Source organism: Psittacula echo (genome assembly GCF_963264785.1).
Source record: "Psittacula echo genome assembly, chromosome: 3".
Taxonomy (NCBI): domain Eukaryota; kingdom Metazoa; phylum Chordata; class Aves; order Psittaciformes; family Psittacidae; genus Psittacula; species Psittacula echo.
The window spans coordinates 347,066-371,374 of record NC_137736.1 but is presented as its reverse complement, the minus strand read 5'-3'; positions in this window follow the sequence as shown (position 1 = coordinate 371,374).

The window sequence follows — 24,309 nt, the reverse complement described above, 5'->3', positions numbered from 1 at the left end:
GCAGAGCGCTGGATATGGTGAAAATCTTCCTTTTTAAGCATTTTAAATCTTGTCTGCCTATTTTTTAGCCTGTGATGTTTACAGCTTCTCCCTCTGCCCAAATACCAGCTCTTTCCATTTGCTATGACACTGTAGAAATAACAGTATTTGTCAGTTTTCACCAGATTAAAACACATATGTGTAGGAGAAAAAGATTTTGGGGGTTAAAACCAAAAGAAAAAAAAAAAAATTTGTATTGCAGAATTCTTGAGCTCATTTCTTCTATCATTAAAAGAAGAAAATTATCACAAAAATTTATAACTTTTTCAAGTGCTTCTTCCACTTCCTTCCCACATGACCTGAATATATCCTAAACTTGCAAAGCAATGTTTATCATGCCAAGACTACATTTTTAATGTAGGCTTCAATTCAATAAATTAACTAAAAAAGAAATTAATATTCATTTTTATCTTTAACTATCTGACTCCCACATAGTATTTTCACTAGTCTTTATCCTAGTGTGACAGAAAAATAGTATAGTATTCAAAATAGATAGTATTCAGTGGTTCTGGCTATTTAGCTACGAATCCTTATTTCTTTTCCATGTGTGCTTCTCCACTAAAACACGTATAAAACCAACTTTTCATCTTAAAAGTTGTGGTTTTATATGCTGCCTCGTAATTCCCTCTGAAGTATTTTTATTATCATTTATTCAATCTTAAAACATAATCTAGGGCACAGATTGAAATCAGAAACCAGGCCAGTTTCCATGAAGATTATGACAAAAGCCCCGCTGACTACAACTGAGCCCAGATTACACCCGTGTATGAAAGCCCTTTGCAACAAGTTCTGTGTCTGACGGAGGGGAACTGATGACATCTCTGGGTTTTGGCGGGGCTTCAATGATTTATCTATCCAGAAAATATTCATCCTGTCACATCTGATTTATCTGATTCTCTTACTCTAGAACTTCTTTCTCTTCTAGAAAGTTTTTCCTTCCTTGTCCACATGACAAAAAACATTTCCTTCTCATGAGGAGTCCTTTGTCTTTTGATAGTTCTTTAATCTCTGTTTCTGCACAGCATATAACCATATTTGTGGCAGACAATGGTCTTATTGCACTGGAAAAGATTAGAGATGTGTTCTCAAAGCTGACTTCGGGATAGTTAGAAAAAGAAACAGAGAAAAACAAAGAAATATGATGAGCAAAGTGCTAAGGCATTAAAAAGACAAGATGCATACCAAATATTATGTCCATCCAGCAAACACTTTGTTCACATCTGCACTTAGAAGCCGGAGTAAAAATAGGAACGCTATTCCTATCCCTGTATGGCTAGCTGCCATGCAAATACATCTTACAAGTCCTAAACAGCTACAGCACAAGATCTTCCAATGGTTTGTTGTGGAATATATGCAATGCTTACTTATACACAACAGCAGTATTTCGGAAGTATGGCTAATGTAAAAATCAATGTCCCTTTATAATTGGTGAATTTGTAAATGAGATTATCAGAACCGCCTATTAAAATATGGTCTGTGATAAAAAAAGATACTGCATAGAGGAAGACAGAAATACAGTATGAAGGCTGTCATTTGGTGATTTGCTGACACTGCTGTCTTTTTCCCAAATTGTTCTCCACATCAAGCAGACATTTTCAGAAATAAGGGCAATATTATTTTCAGTTCCTCTACACTTTTTCTTGATTTTTTTTATGGTAACAGAAATTATCATAAAATGAGCAAAACTACCAATCATATTAAACGCATCACATAAAATTTAGCTGGCAGAAAGAGTAATAAAAGCAGAGAGGTGATAAAACAGGGAAAAATAAACAGCCAGAAGGTAAGGAGGAGGAAGGATCACTGAGAGCAGGATTCACAGCACAATCCCACAAGTTATCCCAGTATCCTCACAGACAGCACCAGTGATTAGTGCTACATACAGAACCAGATTAAAATGCTTTACATGTGTCTAATATATACTCCTGGACATTTTTCTGTGGACGAAATCAGATGCCTAAGTCAGAAGAGCTATATCGTGTGTGGTTTTAGGTTGAATAATGTGAGAAGCCAATGGTTGGTAGTTACATCGGTGGCTGATTTTTTACATAGGCTCTTTCTGCACATGGAGAGCATTTTTAATCCTACCAAAAGGGGCCACAGCACTCCTCAAAAAATGGTTCGGGAGGATTGAACCCAGTGACAATATTAGATCCCAAATTGTCGTGTACTTGCACGCTTAGGTTTTGTTCTCTCTCATGTATCAATTTCTTCCTGCAATATAGTGCCAATTTCTCTCAAGATGTACAAAAGGCATACACCCATTATTATCCACAAGACTTCTGGGACTTTCTGCGACAGTTCTCCTGCAGCAGAGGTAGCTGAGCAGCAGATATTTGCAGCTTAACCAAGCTGAAAATTCTGCCTACGAGAGAGGACATTTCCAGCTGCCTCCAACCATGGCAAATGTCCTGGAGGAGACAAGTTATCAGAACTCAAAATGCCCCACAAATGCAGGGAAGATACTAATTCTCTTCTCTCTATTGCCACGCAGAGGACCCTAAAAAATGATTTTGCAATCAAGCCATTTACCCCCAAGATAGCAGGCATATAATGGAACATAATGTTGGGTAGTATAAGGCTCCTAAAATTCCTCAATGACTTCTTTTCTTTTCATTTCTTTCTTAATCCCCAAGAACTTGAAACATATTAAATTTCAAAAAAAGTAAGATAGAGGGAACAGAAACTGGTAGTGTATTCAGGATGGAAAGAAGGCTGGGTAATATATTCATTCTAATTGTATTAACCTTTCCCCATAATGAATGGGGGAAAGCCTACCATCTGTTTAAGTCATTAGTTAGTTCCATAATTAAAGGATTAAGATTAGCTCCAACAATTTCATTCCTTTTCCTAGGAAACTGAACATCTAAATATTTAATACTAGTCTATTGCCATTGAAAGGAGCTATTGATTAGTTGTCTGTCTTATATTTTTTGAGATTGCCATCACCTCAGATTTAGTCCAATTGATTTCAGACGAGGAATATTTCCCAAAGTGGAATACCATGTCCAATATATTAGGAAAAGATTTTTGTCAATCTGATATAAATAGAAGTATATCAGCATAAAGTAATAGTTTAATCTTGCATGTTCCTGATTTCATATATTAGAGTTCATGATTGACTTTAATTTGTATTTCCAACTATTCAAGGTCAGTGTTAAATAAAAGGAGTGAAAGCGGATGCCTTACACAGCTTTTAAGAATTAAGCAATTAGATAATTTTTAAGTCAAAATGATAGTGGGCTATAATAAAGCAACAAAATCCAGCTGATGAACCTAGTAAAACAAATCTACATAAACGACCAAGTCAACCTAATCTTATCAAATGCCTTCTCTGTATCAAGGCAGCACTGCAGCAAGGATATATCTGAGTATTGATAGACGTTCATTAATTCAGCCACTAATGTTGTACTATCAATGCCTGATCATTATTTATTAAACTCATCTAATTACAATGGTAGATATAATCTATCATTTTATTTGATCTTATATCCAGCATTTTTGTGAGATATTTAGGTTGGCAGAACCTAAAGAGTTGCTTCAGATCTTTGCCTGGTTTAAGCGTAACCGAACAAGAGCCTCAGGAGAATGGTCTCCTTCAATGTATGCATTTGCTTACATGATCCAAAGACCTAGGGGACAACATTTATATGAAAAGCATATAATTGCTAAGGTTCTGGTATCTCTGTTAATGGTGCTTTTATCCAAATCTTTCATCAAATTTACTATATCTCTTAGTAAAGCAGGTGAGGAAAGCTGATGTTACCACTGCTACCCACCACAAAGACACCAGCCATCCATCCACGTAGTGGGTTCTGCATCACTCAACAAGTCCAGAAACAATCCAGAAAACAGGAAGTGTAATTATGTTGATATTTACAAGTAACAACAAATAATTCTTGATAGTAAAACTTAAAACCTTCACTGAGGAGTTGCAGAAGAATATCACAATACTGCAACTGACCCAAAACCAAAGTGGCAGGTGTAGCTCAGGGTTCTTAAAAAAAAAAGTAATGTACATTAGAAAAAAAATGCTACCTTAAACTATATATGTAGATAATGTATGGGTTTGCATTAGCAAAGAAAGTCATCAGGGATACTTTTCAGAAAATGCCAGCAAAGTGATGAGGGGTCACAAGGAAAACCAAACATCAGCACTCTCTCTAAAAGGACTTGAGAGGGAAAAGCATTTTGCCATTCCCCTAAGCCACATTATGTTCGTCCCACACAGAATATAACCACAATAAGACCATGTCAAACAAAAGACTGGGAGAAATTGAAAACTCTATAGAGAAAAGGATGACAGAGGTGATGTAAGACGTGAAATTGGTTCAGCTGGAAAGGAACCCACATAGATTAAACTTTAGCGTGGAAATGGCACACTTGTTAGAGGGAATATGACAGAAGGCAAGAAAAAAATGATACTGACTGACGTCCAGGTATGAGGAACAATCATTCTTCTCAATATCCAAATTTTCCCAAGATTGTCAAGCTACTAGTTTAAAACAAAGGAAGTTGTTAATTTTGGGGGATAATGTGTTATCCCCAAAAATTGTATGGTGGAACTCAAAGCAGTAGGATGCTGGGGTGGTTAAATGGATCACAGAGATAAGCCAAGGTCACAAAGAATAAGCCCTGAAGTGACTATTCACATGGTATTTCTAATGCTGACTCTGGGTCAGAGTCCTTAAACCACTGACTGTTAAAACCTCGGACAAAACCCCAGGGAAAATGGTCATTAATACTTCTTAAGGATGTAAATGGCTAGCTTTGCTTATCTTACTTATCACGGTTTTGATGTTCGAACCCCCATTTTTACCTAAAACCACAATAATGCCTTTTTTCCCCTCCTGATCACCCAAAGCTGTTGGTTTAGCCTCTATAGCCCAAGCAGATATCACATCTTAAATACATTTCTGTGTTGCTATTAAACTGTCAGCTAGAAAATTCCACTGACATTTTTATGCTGAGTGAGTCTACCCATACCTAGCCTCCATTCTGCAGGCACAAACACCCAACATACAGTTGGCAGAACAGGTCTCTAGACTTACTGTATTGATCAGATTCTTCATCTGCTACAGCAAGAGCTTAAACACCTCTTTTACACCCAGATACCGATGCTTAAGTGTAGTCATATATATGAACTGAATCCAAACCCTAGTATAGCATTCACCTGGCTAAATGTGTTTACATTCACACGTGAGGCAGCCAGCATGAACATCATTTGTAGTCAATGGATAAAAGTAAAATGGTCACTTGAAGAGGCCACCCATTTCAACTTAATATGCATTTGATCAAACAGACCATGTCCTAAAGTCCCTATTTCTCCCTCCCAGTATGGAGGGAACATGTGGTGAGCTCGGATGAAGATATCCACACCATGAGGTTTTTATCAGCTGAATGCTACTTTCAGTCATGTTTACACTATTCAGAGCAGGCAAGGAAAGAAAAACTCCTTCCCAAGTATAAGGTATATATTACATCTGCAGTGTGATGTGGACCTATACAAACACATGAGCATGCACATAATATACCATTTCCTGCAGTTTGGGCTTTTTTTTTTTTCTATTTCACCAGGAAATGGAAATATAACTCAACACAATCCTCACATTAGTTTACTATAAATTCCTAGTCTTTAAGCTAATGGTGAAATAATGCTCCTCTCATTAGTTTAATGATTATATCATGCTTAATACAAGCTTCTCCCCCCTCTTTTTTTCCTATTTCATAAACTCAGTGTAACGCTTGCAGGCAATTTCCTCTCACAATGAAGTTGTCAACCTTTTTCTTGCATGTAACATGTCTGTAATAGCACAGACTTAATGCAATGCATTTATCAGACAGATACCTCTTTTCATTTATTGACTCAAAAATTATTTTGAGCTATCTATGATAAAGTGTATTAATGGAGCACATTTTAAGGAGAACATTTAGAACATTTACAGATTTTCTCTTTTAACTACTTCTGCTTCCTTTCCAGGGTTTGATTTAGAATAATCTAGCCGTCACTTGGAAAAAAGGAAAAGTAGGTGAAACTGATGCAGAGTAAAGTCCCTCAGCTCACACTGAGCTGGCTGTTCTTCTGTGGCACACAGACAAAAGACTTTTGCTCATGGCAATCTGCAAAAATACAGAGCGACAAGAAAGTGTCCTTCTCTCATAACAACATAGCCTTTTCTTAGGAGGCTGGAAAAGAGGAAGAAAATATGCATTTTTATATGCTACATATAGAAGCAAAACAAGCTACTGTAATGGATCATGTGAGGGAAAGGAAGAAGTGATAACCTAGGATGTGTCCAAGACCTGTCATGTGAGACCCATTAGATGCTGAAGAACTCAGATGTAATTGGCCTAACTAGAAACGTGAAGAAGCTTTATTCTAGGCACATGATCTATTCAGCCTTTCTGTTGGTATCTTCTACATTCAGTAGTGTCACATCATCTACGTTTACATATACTTGCCATAAAAGGACAGCCCTGCATTTCCATCCACATGCTGACTGGCATTCCAGATCAGTCCTATCCCTTGACCTTCTCTTACACCTTTCTGTCTCTTGTGTTTATCCCAGTTTCTTCAGCATTCATATTGTTTATAATAGCAGAAATTTATCTTTATCTGCAGTCCTGCCTCTGGTTGGTTCCAGCAGAACTTCCAGAAAAGCTGTGGTTCTTCTCTTCAGTCAGAAAAGATTTTATCAAACAAAAAAGAGCAGCTGGTGGGGAAAAAAAGGCAACAAAAAAACCCCAACCAACCAATCAACAAAAAAACCACCAGCACACCAAAATAAAAAACACAAAGGGTCGCTATGCTTACCCTTTGTTTTTGATTGCTGTTCTTCTCAGAGGCTTCCATTCCTGTCCAGATTTGCTTATTTCTTCCTTGTTTTCAGGAAAGTTTGTTGACACTATCCCATTTTAATTTTCCCCATAGTTTTTTTCCCATTTAATGTATGAGGAACACTCCAAAGTGTCCACATCTCAAGCAACTATTCCAGAGATATCTGATCAAACACTGTGTTCAGTCAATCTGTCTGTAATATAATTATATTTTGGCTTTAAGAAAGAAGATACTTTTAATTTTCTCATTTATTCCAAACATTTTTAGCACTACAACAGAATATTAAACAAACTGAGAAGCAAAACCTTGCAATTCTGGACTGAAACCAGTGGTTGTCAACTTTTTGAAACAAGAGGCACTTTTGATCCCTAAAATACATGCCAAGAGCCAAAACAACACTTTTTAAGGCTGTAAGAAGATGGAAAGGAAGACATTAAATGGAGCAAGTATCTCCAACTAGACCTGGTCTGTTACTTTCATTGGGAAAAGGAGCTGGGCAGGAGGCTGCAGCAACCTGAGGATGTCTCATAGCAGCACTGATCCTAGAATCAAACTTCACACTGAGAGCGGTATTGTGGGAATGGGAATTACAGACCCTTTTTCTGGTGCTACCACTAATCTTTTAGGCCAGCTTGACAAGGTGATGCTCTCAGAGGAAAAGGTACGGGAAATAACCTAGTTACTCATCCACAAAGGAACCATGTGCACTTATGAAATGGACAAATAAGGGAAGACTCAGGTGTTCACTCTAAGCAAACCACTTGTAAGCCTACTATTATCTCCTTTCATTTCCCAGAACATAGGCAGGCCTTTAGCTTCACTCACATGGACAGCATCAGTATTTTTAGGGCTATGACTAGAGCCTCTGTTATAAGGTCAGATGCTTGTTGCTCTAAAAACACACAAACCACTGACCAGTCCCAAACATCTCTGACTGAAGACAGATGAGAAACAAAGACCAGTAGCTATCAGTAGGGGCTGTAGCAATAGCACAAAGGGTAATGGGTTTGAACTTAAACAGGGGAAGTTGAGGTTAGATGTAAGGAAGAAGTTCTTTACCGTGAGGGTGGTGAGGCACTGGAATGGGTTGCCCAAAGAAGTGGTAAATGGTCCATCCCTGACAGTGTTCAGAGTCAGCTTGGACAGAACTTTGGGCGATATGGTTTAGCGTGAGGTGTCCCTGCCCATGGCAGGGGAGTTGGAACTAGATGATCTTGAGGTCCTTTCCAACCTTAACCATTCTAAGATTCTATGTAAAATGCACTGCACCAAAATAGTCATATCTACCTCTCCCCTTGCAAACATTAGGCAAGCTTTTTCCCCCATTTCCCCAGGCAACACTCACTTCTTCTCACACACATGCATACTGCTTTGTCTGTGTAGCTGAAGATGGTTCAGGCTATTCTCTCACACACTTTCTAACAGACTGATTCTGACATTGTCATGAGGCATTCAAGGACAAAGAAGGAGGGGAAATAAAGAAAATTACTGGCTAGCACATCTGAAGAGCACTTCCTAGACATATCTCCCTCTCTCTTCCCTCTGGTAAAGCTACGATGGCTATAGAAATATCTCACAGCTTCCTTGATTACCCAGACCTTGTCCTTGCCCTTCCCTCCAGATCTCATCCATTCCTTTCTCACTTCTTTGCTAAAAATGTGAGCAATTTGGAGGCAAGCAGCACACTTCCTCATTCTCTGTTTTTAATCCGATCCACCAGTGTCATGGAGATTGTATTTTCCAGGAAGGTTTGGAGGAACTAGTCCCATCCCTAATCTTCAGACTTGTATCTCTCACTCCTGTCTCTCCTCCCTTTTCCCAAGCTTTGGGAGCAGCACAAGTTTTACACTGAAGTCCACAAAAACACTGTTAGCCCATGATGTCACAGAGGCCAGCAGACTGTCACGCCTTTGCTCTGGGTTTGGTCTGCTACACATGCACTTCACACACTGCAGGAAGGACAGAGAGAGCCCAGCCAAATCCTGACCCCCTCTCCCTCCACCCCAAATCAGGGAAGTCCCAAAACTGGGATCCAGATCCCACAGAAGGTCCTCCGTGGACCACACCACCACTATAGGATATAGTAGAAGAGGTTCTCTAAGCCCAATTCTAACCCTTGCCCAATGCCATGGTAAAATCACTTCCAGCTTATTTCATGTGTGCAGCCAGTGACTAGAAGACAAGCATTTGATTAAATGTGAGGTTATTTCAGGCACACAGCTGTGAATGAAACACACAGCAACTCCTGCATGGTTTCCCCCATCACACTCAAGACCAGACAAAACTGCTTTTTCAGGTACCAAGTGCAATTCACACTGCTCCAGGCGCTGGCAGTCAAAGAGGAAAAATACCAATTTGAGGCTACAAAGTTGAAAATACCACTTTTTTTTTTTTTTTTTTCTTCCATGCACCCCTGTATTTCTTTTTCAGCTTGCCTTTTACACTGCTATTCAGCCATGTGCCTCTCTTCCTGAAGCATATAATCTCTGGCCTTTCTCAAATGAATATATATATATAAAATATATATTATATATATATTATTTATATATAATATATAAACAATATACTATATAAATATATAAAATATATAATATATTTATATATTATATATTATATATTATATATATATTTTATATATATATAGACAATAACACTTACACGTGTTGATATATATCATATATATATCAACACGTGTAAGTGTTATTGTCTGTCACAGCTGATCATTTCTTCTTCTTTCCAAAGAGGACGATGTAGTGCAGTGAAAAAGGGCATACAGACGGGCAACATTGTGCTGCAGGCTATACGATTTTCTTTCAGACTGAGATGGACTACAAATGCGTGTCTACTCTTGGTGTGAGGAGTCAGTAGAAGATCAGCGAATAAGGCCAATCTATCTCAACAGCTTTCAAACTCACAGTGCCTGTTCCCAAAGCAGCTGAACTCTGACAAGCATTGTCAGAGTAACTGGCACTGAATTAAGAGGTCAGTTAGATGTTTATATTTTCAGAAGGCTTCTCTTAGGAAAGCAGATGCTGAAGCCATTCAGGATTCATAGTGATTTCGTTTTACTGTGAATCAGTGTTACTCAAGTATTATTGAAAAGAAGGTTAAGGATGATTCAAAGAAACTGCTTTTCATCACAGTGCCAGAGCAATATGGCCTACAGCATAGCAGACTTGAAAGTCTGGAATGTTTAGTGAAATATTAAAATGATGCCCCCCTCTCCCAACACGTCTAGTTTAAAGCTTTCTTGACCAGCCTGGCAAGCCTCCTACCAAAACAGCTCTTCCCCTTCCTTGTCAGACCAGCTCCACCAGCTGTCTGTAAACTTTTGGCACTTCAGGTTTCTCTGCCACATGTGATCATGTTTGGGTCTGTACCTCTTGCTTATAGAGTCTGGTCTGCCACTCTAGTCCAAACTGTGGACAGTGCTTGTCCCCGTGGTATTCCTGTATGCTTGCTGGATGTTGTCCAAAAGCCTATGCAGAAAAGAGATACTGTATACACAAAAAGATACAATCACAAAGTGCTTTACACACACCACCTATGTCCCTTTGTCTAGCTATTGCATGGCATTTCCTTAACCACCTGGTCTCTTTGACTGTGTCTGCTCTGTCAGATGAACCTAATTCATTTAAATTATTTTTTAAAAAAAGAAAAGATCTAAAATATTAAGCATTGATTGAATTCCACAGCCCAACGGGTACAGCTAGAACTATTTGCAGTTCATAACTAACCTTCTTTTGTTCCTGTTCATAAATTATCCACGAAGGACTTGGATTTTTACTAATCTGTTCATTATTCAAGGCTATTCGGCAAAAAATTAATGCAAACATATTTCAAATATGGATTCTGCCTGTGGACTAGTCACTTCCGCTACCTCCTTGACTATCTATTATTTATGGCCTGTGAGTGGTCCATTAAACAACATGGCATTTCCCCAAACCTAGATGTTTGAGACAAATCGCTGAGACTCTTCATCATGCAGAAATGCCATTCAGTTTTGCCCAGCATCTCCTCAAACCAGCTTCAGGTTTAAGGTATCAATTACGAGAAACTTGTGGAAATCAGAGTAGTAGAAAGTGGAGGTGGTTGATGTTACCCTTTTAATGACTTGAGCATAACCCTGACTTAACCTGCATTCACAGACCAGAGGTGTTTCCCACAGCTTCCTAGATGACTTACTTATTCCATAACTTACAAATTATGGATAGAAGACCACTGCTTTTTACCCTACTGCCCTGATTCTTTGTAGTCTACCTAACCTTGTTTAGAGCTAGCTTGGATACCTCTACAGAAATGATGCAGATATAGCTACAGTTTATTCAAGAAATGAGAAAAAGATAGGTGGGATGTTTTGTTCATTTACAACAGAATAGGCAATGTACTTACCCAAGTGAAATGAAGCCACCAGAGAGAGTTTCTCAGACCACAACACCAAGCTGGTTTGAGTACATGCTGTTTGCAACATCCTCCTCCATCCTTTCCTCAGAGTTGCCTGGGATTCATTCAACTTTTGGCAATGCTCAGTGAAGCCTCCTCAGTCCTTACACTCCTGAGTGTCTTTGGTCCAAATAGGGCTTGACACCAAAACTAAAACATCTGTCCCTTCATAAAGTTCTGATTTTTATGAGATTTTGAAGCAAGGCAGCAGTTATACCCATCAGTTTCTGGGAATGTTTTACTTATATTTTTTGTAATTAGACAAGTGGAAGAGGCTGCCGAAGGGCTCTTATACCTTTTTACAGAGTAGTGATAAAAGCCACCAAAATCATAATAGCTGCCTGTTTCTTTTTTAAAATGCTCTTGCTTGGCTTTAGAAAAGAGAAATCACCTCTTTAGTGTCATTTTGATCAGCACTGTCACCATCTGCGCAAGCCTTAACTCATACAGCGGGGATTTGCAGACAAATTTCAACCAAGGTGGCACCAACTGTGTTTTCAAAGCTGACAGAATCAAAGAATAAGGAATTAAACAAAGTGATTCATCGAAGAGCTGAATTGGCTGACCCATGTTGCCAATCCATCACTGCAAAGTTTTTCACAGTAAAGCCTGATAGGAGGGGGGAAAAAAAAGTCAGAAAAAAGTTTTCCCAACCCAATCAGACCTGCTCAATGTGAAGGAAAGAGACAGAGAAAGCACATGTGTTTATGTGGTGCATTGCTGAGCTGTAGCTCTTCTTCCAGGCTCAGTACATTTTCTCCTGAAATTCCCCTGTCCACTGTGCAGAAGTCAGCTATGTTTGTTTACCAGCAGATAACCATCTTAATTAAACTACTCTATTGAAGCCCTGTTCTAGACAAGCACAGAAATAGTTCTGTTTCTTCTGCCGTTGTTTTCTTCTGAGGTGTCTCTTGCTAAAAGGAGTCTCTTTCTGCTTAATGAAACAGAGTAATGTAAATGCCATCCAGTGATCTTTGTGCCCGTGTCATTCCTACTCAAGTGGAACTAGACAGGACCCAGTTAATGAGTACAAGTCATTAAAAACAAAGGGAAAAAAAAATAAAAATTAACAGCCAGCTTATTTATTTTTAGGCATCTCATTTCCACAGCACTGAAAACAATTGCAATCAAGAAAAATGGTACCTGATTTATGTTGAGAATGGAGCCCGTGCACGCTGCAGGCATATTCTGAGAAGCAAGCACTGAGTTATCGAGCAAACTTTTCAAGACTAGCATGTCTACTATGCAGGAATGCTCATAGCAGAGATCCCTATGCCATGTGCTGCTACTAGACATCTAAATCACTGTGCCACAAGAATTATTGCAGCCTCATAGGTAGTCAAGGCCACTTCCAAGACCAGCAATGCTTGTCAATCCCTATTGAATTCAGTAGAGATTAGCCTGAAGGAGAAGGCAAAGCCTCACCCCAGTGTCACATCCTATCAAAGAACTATTACTTCCCATACACATGCTCCTTTTTTCTGATCCTCAACATGTACTGCATACCAATCATGTAAGAAGTACAGGGCATGTTTAGGGGCACAGAAGTGCAATACTTTGTTTACAGTTCACAGCCTTACACAAACTCTTGGTAAGGCAAGAAGATGGGAAAGTACTTTTAAAACTATGGGAGACTTCTTTTTCCTGGAACAAGTTTTCCATGGTCATAGGGCAGCACCCTTCTGTTTTCTTTCCTTCCTCCTTTCTTCTGAAGAGGGCTATGAATAGAAAGAGTCTTTCAAGAAAGAAATCTAGAGCCCTCCCTCACCACCTTTTTGGACAAAGCTACCAAAAATACAGTGTCATATTCTTCCACCAATCTCTTCCAACTGCAGGTAAAGCCAGAAGAAAGGTACTTCTTGAGGAAGGAGCCCAAACATGATGATCAGTCATTTCAGTTCTCCACCTCTTTAGCAATAAGGAGCAACAAGCAGCAGAAGAAGCATGCCAAGAGGCCCATCAAAAGAAAAAATAGTTTCCACAAATCAGAACTGGAACAAGCAATTGAGGGGGAAGCGGGGTCAGATTGATGATGTGAAGTATAGGACTATACTCAAGTCATGCCTTCTATATCTGGGCATTTCTGTGTGAAACAAGGAGTCACAGAAGCTAGCAGAATATTTCTATTAAGAGCATGCTTTGATGGCTGCATTTTTTCCCCTTAATATCATGCTCTTGCCACCTGAGAAACTATAACCTTGTAGTGCAAGTTAAGAAGATTGGCAGAAATTCTTATTCTGTCACTGGCTTTTCTTAAAAATTGACTCCAGGAAACTGCTAGCTTTTTCACAGTCACAACCCAAAAATAACATGAAGCGGGTTAAGGAAAACAACATAAACAGTTCTGCAGAGTCATAGTCAAAGTTCCAGGTTAAATAGCTGTTCTAGCATACACCCTCAGTCTCTGTACACCCAAGCAGAGTCACAAATATTAAGAGCTGGCTAATACTTTTCCAAACACTTTTAGCATCAACCAAAGCAAATGGTAATGCCAGAAAAGCACAGATTTCAGAGTAGGCGCATTCCACAGTATCTGCGTGTTGCTTCTAACCCAGGGCTTCCACTCCTTCCCAAACCTCTTGTACAACACAGTGTCAGAGACAGGAACCCAACCTTAGAATCATAGAATCATAGAATAGTTAGGGTTGGAAAGGACCTTAAGATCACCTAGTTCCAACCCCCCTGCCATGGGCGGGGACACCCCACACTAAACCATGTCACCCAAAGCCTCATCCAACCTGGCCTTGAACACGGCCAGGGATGGAGCATTCACAACCTCCCTGGGCAACCCATTCCAGTGCCTCACCACCCTCTCAGTAAAGAATTTCTTCCTTATATCCAATCTAAACTTCCCCTGTTTCAGTTTGAACCCGTTACCCCTTGTCCTGTCACTACAGTCCCTGATGAATAGTCCCTCCCCAGCATCCTTGTAGGCCCCCTTCAGATACTGGAAGGCTGCTAGGAGGTCTCCACACAGCCTTCTCTTCTCCAGGCTGAACAGCCCCAACTTTCTCAGCCTAACCTTCCCTCGGCCAAGAGCCCTTCTTCCCCACTTTTTGCTGATGCTAATCTAAACATGGGCACTTTGCAGGGCCACTGCCTTAGAACATTGAAAATGAAGCAAGGAGGGCAATTGGGTTAACTAAAATGTCACACTGAGATAATCACACTATAGCACCTGGTCACTGTAGGTTTATTTTGGAACTGATCAAGCAGCCTTATTATTATACTGAATCTATTATAAGGCTATTGTATACTAAATAACATGAAGAATAATAAATGCATCTTTGTTTAAAAAAAAAAAAAGGCTGAATTTCATTTTCTCAGCAGCCTTGAAGCTGTACAATGAATGCCAATTCAAACACATTTACTCATTTGTCCTTTACTGCAAGCAGTTATGATCATAGAAATAGTTGGATATTCTTCAGCTGTTCCCCACTCCACTTTGCTTTTTAATTAGCACTGTTTCCAGGAAATTAAGTGGCTGGATTTTTCAATACTGTATACTTCTTATATGCTGTGATATTATACAGTGACATGATCAACAAACTTCTCTTTCTGGCCCTGGAATATTGTGCGCCCATGTGTCCTGTTAACTTTCTATCCATGGTCCAATGAAAGAAATTTGAAAATGAGTAAGCCCATCTGTATCCTAGTCACATCCTTGGGCACAGATGAGGTATGCAATCTAATGACGAAGTTTAAATGGATCATACATGACTCCCAGTATCATGGTCAAAAGCTAAATAAAGTTAGCTTTTTTCTCAGACATCACCAAGCTAATGAAGTTCAGTTCCACTTACAAATGAATGCAGATGACATGTTTCCTTCGTTATCCTCCTACCCTTTCACATCTGCTAAATAATCTCCCAGGTCTTCAAAGTCCTTTTTAATTGTGCCTAAGCTGTAATATGGTGAAAGTCAAGAGAATTTTACTAATTTGAACTGGCCTCTGCCTTAATCCCGTAGCATTTTCAATCCTTCATTTAAATTCTTCCCTTTTAGACTTTCAGTAGCCCTTGAGCTAGGAATAATAATTCTTTTTGAATGACAATGCACACAGAGATCATGAGGATTTATTGAGTACAACCTACTGTAGTCTATCCATCAAAGTGACAGTCACTTACAAAGTTCCTGTGCTTACTGTACTTAATGAACACTTCCCAAATTCCTGCAGTATTATTTTCGCCGAATGGGAAAGCCTCTCGTGTTTCTTAGGGAGGCAGAGGAATTTCCCTAAACAGTAAAGAGATCTGCCTGAGCCCTTGGTAGTTACAGCACATGCTGATGGTTGATCAGTGATGAGCATGTATCATCATTTCCCATCTGCTCCTCCCATAACACAGCACATACTTTAAAATGAACATTTTATTGCTATTTTGCAATGCAATCTCATTACCTGCTCCAGAGCCCTAAGTTTACTCAGTACCCCTGTGCTTCTGACTCCCAGTTTCCACCTGGCATCAGAAGCACAACTCCTCTTTTGCTTGAAATGCACATGACTGCAATGATTATTTCCTTTCTTTCTAGGGTGAGAAACTCAGAGTTTTCTCATGTCCAGCCTTGTCTCTATCAACACCCCTACAAATATTTGGCAAGAAAAATTCTCCTTGGGGCCAGACAACTAAAAGTAAGAAACTGCTTGTTTTCCCTTAAGCTGTTACTGCATATACTTGAAGATGTCTCTCTTCACTTCATCATTTTTCAAGTTCTCCCGTCCTTGTCTCCAACTTTCTTCTGAATAAGTGCTTCTGTAATCACCCGTTCTCCTTCTTAGCTCTGTCATAAAGCAGAGGACAACTCTTTCACACTTCCTAACTCTTATGCTGGCCACCTCTCAGTTTCATTATTAGAAAGACAACTGCCAGGCCAAGTCAAAAATTCTCCTACCTACAAGTCCTGGTAGGCAACCAAAACGTCCATGCCACTCTTCCTCAGACTTATGATCAACATGCAGATGTGGCCTCTTTGGGACAACATGCCAGCTACAACAGTCCTTGTTCAAGTTTGAAACCTCTAGCAATCCTCGATGAGAGCCACACTGTCCCTTCCCCAGCAGGGGACAGGGACCCTGGAAAAACATTGACGCTGGCACAATTTGGAAACAAACTTCAAAGAGAAGTTCCCATTTCATCTGAAAGAGTATATGCATCCCTACTATACACCCCCAAACACACGGACAAGGATGGTCATGAGAGAGTTACTGGCAGTGCTGCTTAGCCCCAGAGGTAGACAGGCTCCTTTACCCACATCACCACCCTACAAGCTCAAAACAAACCCAAATCACTTGCCACAGTCAAAATACCATTCTCCTGAAGAAGTAAAAAATTAAGCTTCTTGAATTGGAAAAGTTCAGTTCTTTTCCAAAGTTTCAGCAAATTACAACAGTTTTTCTGCCTGTTTAATAAGACAAAGACTTGAGCAACACAAATTGCCTGAAAAAAATGGTTGTACGATCCTTAGTAATTGACTCTTTCTGGAAATGTCTCAGCAGCTTCTGCCTGTTCAGTGCAGAGCATAGGCTATAACAAAGGAGTCCTAGTGAACAGCCTAATTACTGCTCATATTTCTCTGGCATCCATACAAGTAGAACAGCTGCAACAGAGATGCTTCTCCCTATAGCTTCTGTTTTAAAACAGGCAGATGTGATTTGACCCTGCTAAGTGCCTCTGCCTACACCACCAAAACAAAGAAGAGTACAAGATGCCACCATTAGCTACCTTCTCTGAACGGCATCTCTCTCCTAAGATATTCTCTTTTTAATACAGACTCCTGTATTTGGTGAACCTAACTCAAGTTTGTGCCTAGCTTCCAGACAATTGAACTGGTGTTTTCTAGTTAAAATCCACCACAAAATAATTTGTCTGAGCATCTTCCAGATCCTTTCCACTGTCAAAAAATGGGCAGGTAGCACCTTTGTCTGCAGAGAAAGATGTGGGCCACTCCAGTCACACAAAAGATGCCAGCTAGAATAAGAATGCCCATGTTCTGAAAATATTTGTACGTAGGTCAGGGAGTTTTTAAAAGTGCGTTGAAACAATATTAATGTCACCGACCTGTCTGATCATAAGTGCAGCTGCTGCCTCAAACCATCTCAATATTGTTCCTTCTGAGAGCAAGTACCTGCTGCCCTTCGAAACCTTCCTTTATCTGCAGAGGGATGGGGTGGGAAATTATTTATTAGCAGATGTTCAGCTATATTTACTGGTTTTAATAAAAAAGAAAACTTTAAAAAGGACACTTGGTTTCCACTTAATGACCCCTGAAGATTTATAATCGGAGATATTTGGCACCAGAGCTATGGGCAAATTTACATTGCTGCTGCTCAGCTGGGTTTTGCCTCAAGTTAACTCATACTTCATGTTCTGGTGCAGCTAATCTCTTGTTTTTCCATAAGCACAAAATACTTGCTTTCCTTGGGGAAAAGATAAAGACAAAAACCAACAAAAAAGCCCCATGTGTACAGAGACAGCACAGATCACTTGTAACTGCCACAATTTAAGGGCAAAAAGAATCCTCTTATCTCACCTGCAAAGTGGATTTAAAAAATGAGGGCAGGAAGAGAAATTACTTGCTAAAAGGAAGTTTTAGAGCACGTTACAAGGGTCCAAATATGGATTTATGTGGCTTTCATGCAGCACTGATATCTTACGTGTACCTTGGCTTAGACAGATACGGAAAAGCAACTGGAGTGGGTACAAGTTCATCACCAACATACATTCAGTCATGACATCTCTGTTACATGTTTACTCAGTGCTCAGTAAAATGGTAACTTCTGTCCATATTAGGGTCCTAAATGTACAGTGAAATGGCTAGGAAATTATTTCTATAAATATTTGGGGCAGGGACGTGTACATGTATCTATTCCCAAGTATACTACATCTCTGTTGGTAGAAATCCTGCTGCAAAGGAGAAGGCCTGTTTCTCCATTCCTAGCACTGTCAGTCACTTGCTTCCGTGCAAAATGCGTGGCATGAGTGAGTTAATATTGGCTGAGAGTTAAACTCATTCTTGAGGGCATAAACTTACCTGCATCAATGTAAATGTATCAGTTCAGTGGCACTGCTAATGGTACATACCTACAAAACCAGCTATGTTGATTGATGCACACATTTTTCTGTAAAGAAGATATCACACAAGAGCAAAACTACATCACAGCTATTATCTAAACAATTTCTGCTAGCAAAATAAATACATGCTTACACATACACATGTGTATATGGTCTGTGGCACAACAGAACAATTTTACCTCCAAGTATTCCCAGAAGGGTTAAGCTAAATAACCTTTGCACATGGACAAGCCCTAAATAAGGAACACCTCTTCAGGAAGATGCCAGGCTACAATATCAGCATGCAATTAAGGAAGGTGGCAGTCCTGCTCATCTAACTGTGCAATTAGGATAATGTCACTTTCTATTTCCACTTTGTACAATACTTCGAGATCCTCAGATGAAAGCTCTGTACCAGCATGAAGCATTTCTACCTTCATCAATGAAGCAGATGGCATGTTGTACACTAGTTTGTGGTACACTTTGTGAGCGCTGTAGTCATCACTGTTGTAATAAGTTAAGACTTATCTCCTGCTCTGCTGCAAGCTCTTCAGTTGGACAGTGTTTGGTAAAGACTGGCATTTCCATAGGAGCAATTGTATCTCGGTGGCATATCCTTATTCTGCTTCTATCACTGCCACAGCTGCGTAACTACGTTTTAAGAGTATTGTGCATATATGGTTGAAACAACACAACAAAGCTATACATCAACTAAGGAAGACTATAGGAGACTTTGAGAGACCATCTTGTCCATTGCTCTGCACTGAGCAGGATCAAGTACTCACAAGCATTCCCAATCAGTTAGTCTTAATCTTTTTTAAAGACTTTCAGTGACAGAAGCCCACGTCTTCCTCAAGAAGTGTTATTTTGTACTAAATATGAGTTTTTCTAATATCCAACCTTGATTTCCCTTGGTGAAATATATGCCCGTTATTTCTAGTCTTCTTTCATAAAGAATTTTTTCCATCCATCGCCCTTACTCTTTGCAGCTGCCTTTGTAAACTTGAAGGTTATTGTATCAGGTACATTGTATCCTTTTTCATTTCCCCGAGAAAGACGCAAAGCGCTACGTATCCCTGAGTTTCCTCCATCTTTCTGCTGCAAGCCCATGGCTGAATAAAAGGACCGCTGGAAAAGAAAAATAAAAAATAATAAAAAAAATCAGGCACAGGACCTATCTTTCAAAGTAATTGCTGTTCAGCAGACCAAGGCTAGAAAACACGCATAAATGTGTTCTAATTATATCAGCCCCTGAATTGTGTTTTGGGTTATTCACATGAACGGGAATTACGTGCTTCTGCCTTTGCCAGCGGGAACAAAGCACCTTGAACCAGACATGGATATAACTAGCTGCATAACAGCAAATATATTACTGATACTGACCGTGTGACAATGCACAAATGAGCACGAAAAGAATATTTGAAACAAATTTTAGCAACTCTCGCAAACATCATCACATGCAAGAATAAGGGTCAGCTGCACTTGCCTCACAGCACAGGAATCCTTTTGCACCTTAGAATACCCATGCCCAGTAATTAATTTCTAAATTATGGAGATCTTCTACGTTTAAGTACTTCTTAGGAAAAAAGTCATTTACTTACAAGAATGTTATCTGTATTTGTAATTCAAGTTCTCCAGTTGGAATTATTACTTTTGTCCTAGAAGAAAAGAAGCCATATCTAAGACAAAAGAAAAGTGGCAGGACTTGGCTCCACTCCATGTTTTACTGGATAATAATTCCTACAGAGGAAATTAATTGCTAGGCTGAATCAGGCAGTGAGTGTGTTATGCCTATATCTTGTCTCTGACAGTTACCAACAACAGGCGCCGCAAATCCTCATGGAGTTACACAGTAGTGTTCCTATAGAGAATGTTTTTTCCAAAACCAAAGCACTTAAGAGTCATTAACATCTTGAAGCAGAAGGGCTCGGATCTTCATTATTTTACTTTATCCCAGGTGAATGTCTGTAGTGCAACTACAGGAGTGGAATCCTCCCCAGTCAAATCCAGTACCTCAATAATAATGTCCATTGAGTTTCACAGTCTCACAAGTCAAAAAGGAGAGGGGAGGGGAGGGGGGAGAAGTACTTTCATATGAATTTTCACATTTTCTTCCTTTACTTTTGTTTCTGGGATAACAATGAAAGGTCCAAATTATCCCTTTAAATAATTCCTTACTTTATATATTTTTATTTTTCATTACAATCTAGTTGATGAAGTCCTAAGATTTCTACTGTTTTTCTAAGATATTTTACATCTTAAAACCAAACCTGTGTAAAAAGCTACCTTCTGCATCTTCTGGGTAATTTCCTTGAATGATTTAACTAAGCATCAAGATCTCAGAAAATTCCTTATCTTCTAGCCAAGCAGAGATCAACTTAAACAAAATCATTCCTTATTCGACTTATTTGCTCTAAAATCTTTAGGAAACAGAATTTAATAAGGTCTATGGATAGGCAACTCCAGTGCTTAACTGCTGGAAAGCTTGTCTCAATGTTAAGCTTAAATTTCCCTCATTGCAATTTAAATCCATCGTGATTTGCCCTGTTCGTATGCAAACAATTCCTCCAAAAAAAGATTGCCTTACACATGCTTACCTTAAGTGCTTTGGCCTCTGAGTGGTTTAAAATGACCTTTAGAAGTTGGGAGTAGAACAGAGCAATTTCTGCCCACACAGCCGCAGTGCCCACAAGTGCAGTGTTGGCAGCAATGCAATGGAGGCAGAGTTAAATACACACAACAACCTGACCTCCGTCTAAGTACAACTCTGGACCAGATCAGTTTTCCTAGATGATCTCTTGAGATCCACACCCTCTGGACACTGTATTTGAAAGGGCCAACCCAGGATCTTCAGTGTTATTCAGTGGAAAGTCAGGCCCAATCATTAACCTGAGCAGTGAAACAGATACAAAATTCATGTTGAGCCTGCCCTCCTTAGTGACCAAGTACATCCTCCCTGCCTGGATTGTTTTCAACATATACTGTGTATTTAATGAAAATAGCAGAATTGTTGGGCAAAATAATCTCAGTTTAAGGCAAAAATAGTTCATTCAAGATGATGTCAAAAAGGCTCATATCTATTTTAAGCTTTCCTTCTCTCCAACTCCTCCTTGTTTTCTTAAATGAATGAATCAAAGTGTCAAAGAGAAGTTGCTTAGGATTAGGAAAAGATAGCATCTCCTTTCAAGAAACAACATGATCCTTAGAGAATATAAAAAGAAAGTACTTTGAATTTCTCAGAAAGTTTTGTTCAGAGATAAAAAGGAATGACAAAACAGTCACTAAACCAGTGGAAGATCTTTCGTCATCAAACACATTCAGACACAGCACTTGGCAGAAAATAAAACATGTCACAAGAAGGAAGCCTGCCAAGCTTCCATGTTGTAGCTCAGGCTACTTGCTTGTGCTAAACACAAGTGACACTTTGCTTTTGAAGACTTAAACCACCATGCAGCAAGACAAACAGACCACGAAGTAGTTGTCACCAGCCACAGCCACTGTTGTTTTGGAGATTTTTGGTTACTCCACGTAGGCTTTAGAGTCATCTTTATCTCCCACATGAAGTAGATATTTCTCAAAGCATCTTCATACCATTGTAAAAATCAAAGCAAGTGTTGATGGTTACCCAAATGCAAGTGTTTTAAACTGTGCCGTATTATTATTTCTATACGTACATATACTGATGAGTTATTGGTAAGTTTGTAAGAGAGATCGGCACAGACCGGAACAGGAAAAAACATGAGACTAGGCTATCCTCCTGGGAAACTCTGACAGTCTCTAGAAGAAAATAATTACAGTACACTATGATATTGTTAATATTTCAACATATTCTAAATAGAAGTGGGAAACTGTCAAACATCTGATAAAGCCTTTACAATTACAAAGCTCCTTAAATATTGGTGTGAACTGAATGGGTCATTTTATATTTTGGGTTAGTAATATTTTACCTTTGATTTCTTTCAGAGTACTCAAATACAGAAACAGGACCAGGATATACATTTATATGGGTAAAGCACCAAAGAGAGCAATATGAAGAATAAATTGAAACCCGAATCTCATCCACAAATTATTGACATAGTACATAGTATTGACATAGAGGCACATAGGGACTTTTACCTTAGAAAGTACTGGGAAAAAGGGAATTCCAGCACTTTTACCTCACGGAGCAATGGAAAAGAGGGAATTGCAGCACTTTTACCGCATAAAGCAGTGGGAAGAGGGGGGTGGAGCGAAGGCGGCGCCATTTTGGGCTCTTCCTCCCTCCCTCAGGTTTGGCGCTTCTAGCCTCGCACCGCCCGCCGCCGTAGGGCGGCCATGGGGGAGGTGAAGAGGGAGGTGCGGGTGAAGGAGACGTGAGGGGAGGCGGTGGGAGGTGTCTCGGTGGCCATGGCTCGCGCCATCTTGAGTGCGGCTCTGCGCCGCCATGTTGGGAGTGGGGGACTGGGGCCGGCCAAACCGGTGGGGTGCCGTTGGCGCCACTGAATAGGCGCCATCTTGAGTACGGCTCCTAGGGGCGGCCATATTGGTGAGGTGCCATTGGCGCCATTGTGTACCCGCTATTCCTCCATATTGAGCCCACCCCTGCCTCCTGCCGAGTCATGCCCTCACCCATCATGGCTGCCGCGTTGCCGTGGTAACGGCCGCACCGCGCCTGCGCCGCCGCCATTTTTCATTCCAAGATGGCGCCGGCGAATGTGGCCGCGGCTCTGGTCTCGTCGCGTTTCCTCCACCCGGGACTCGCAGCTCCCCGGAGCCCGGCCGCCCCCCTCTTCCGGGAGCTGCCGCTGCTGCTTCCCGGGCCCGACATCCACCTCCTGCACGGAACCACCACCCTGGTCTTCTAGGTACGGACACTGGGGGGAAAGAGAAACACATAGGGACCCATGGAGAGACATTGGGGGGTGCTGCGACCCATTGGAGAGCGCATAGAAACTCCATAGGGACACGTTGGAGGGGGTATTGACATAGAGGCACATAGGGACCCATAGACTTTGGAGATGCTGGGACCCGTAGAGACCCCATAGAAACTCCATAGGGACACACTGGAGTGGTGGGGTATGCACGTAGAGGCATATAGGGACCCATAGAGACCCCATATAAAGTCCATAGGGACACGTTGGGCGGGGGTATGGACGTAGAGACACATAGGGACCAATAGGGCTACATTGGGGGGGGGGGGGCTGCGACCCATGGAGACCCCATAGAAACTCTATAGGTACATATTGGCGGGGGGTATTGCCATAGAGGCACAGAGGGACCCGCCGCTCCACGTTCAGGTGCGGGCGGGCGCGCGGGGTGGTCGTGGCCGCAGCCCGGTGTTCGCGTACCGGCTCCGCTCCCTCCGCGCGCCGTTTCGGTGTCGCAAGCGCAGCGCCAGGGAGCAGCATGGCGGCGGGCAGGGTCTGGGTCTCGGCAGCGGCGGCAGCCGGTGAGATCCGAGCCTACCGGGGTTATCGGGGAGGCGAGCGAGGCCGGCCGTCCCTTGGGACAAGATCTGGGTTATGAATCAGACACTGCTCACAAGTGAGAGAGGAAGTGTTCCGGGACACGGTGCTCTCAGCTCTCTAACCTTAGAGCCAGTTTGTGTGATTCCAGCAGCACAAGTGGAAGGCGAAAATAGATTGAGAAACTTCAGTCAGCTTCAGTTTAATCACCAACTCATTTCTGAACTGTTTTACTTAATACTATAGCACATACAGTTACTAGACGAGGATTTGTAGGTGGAAAAGTGCTCGTTTTCTGCCTTTGAGAACTTTGTTTATTCCTTTTTGTAGTTTCCCCTCATTTCCTTCTGCTGATTGTGTGGATTTTCGTACAAGGAAAATACTTTCAAATATGCTGTGTTCATTTAACGGGGGGGGGTGTGGGGGGGTGGAGGGGGAGGAGTGGGGAAAAAGTGGATTACTGCCTGCCTAATTGAGCCCAGGTTTGTTCCCTGAT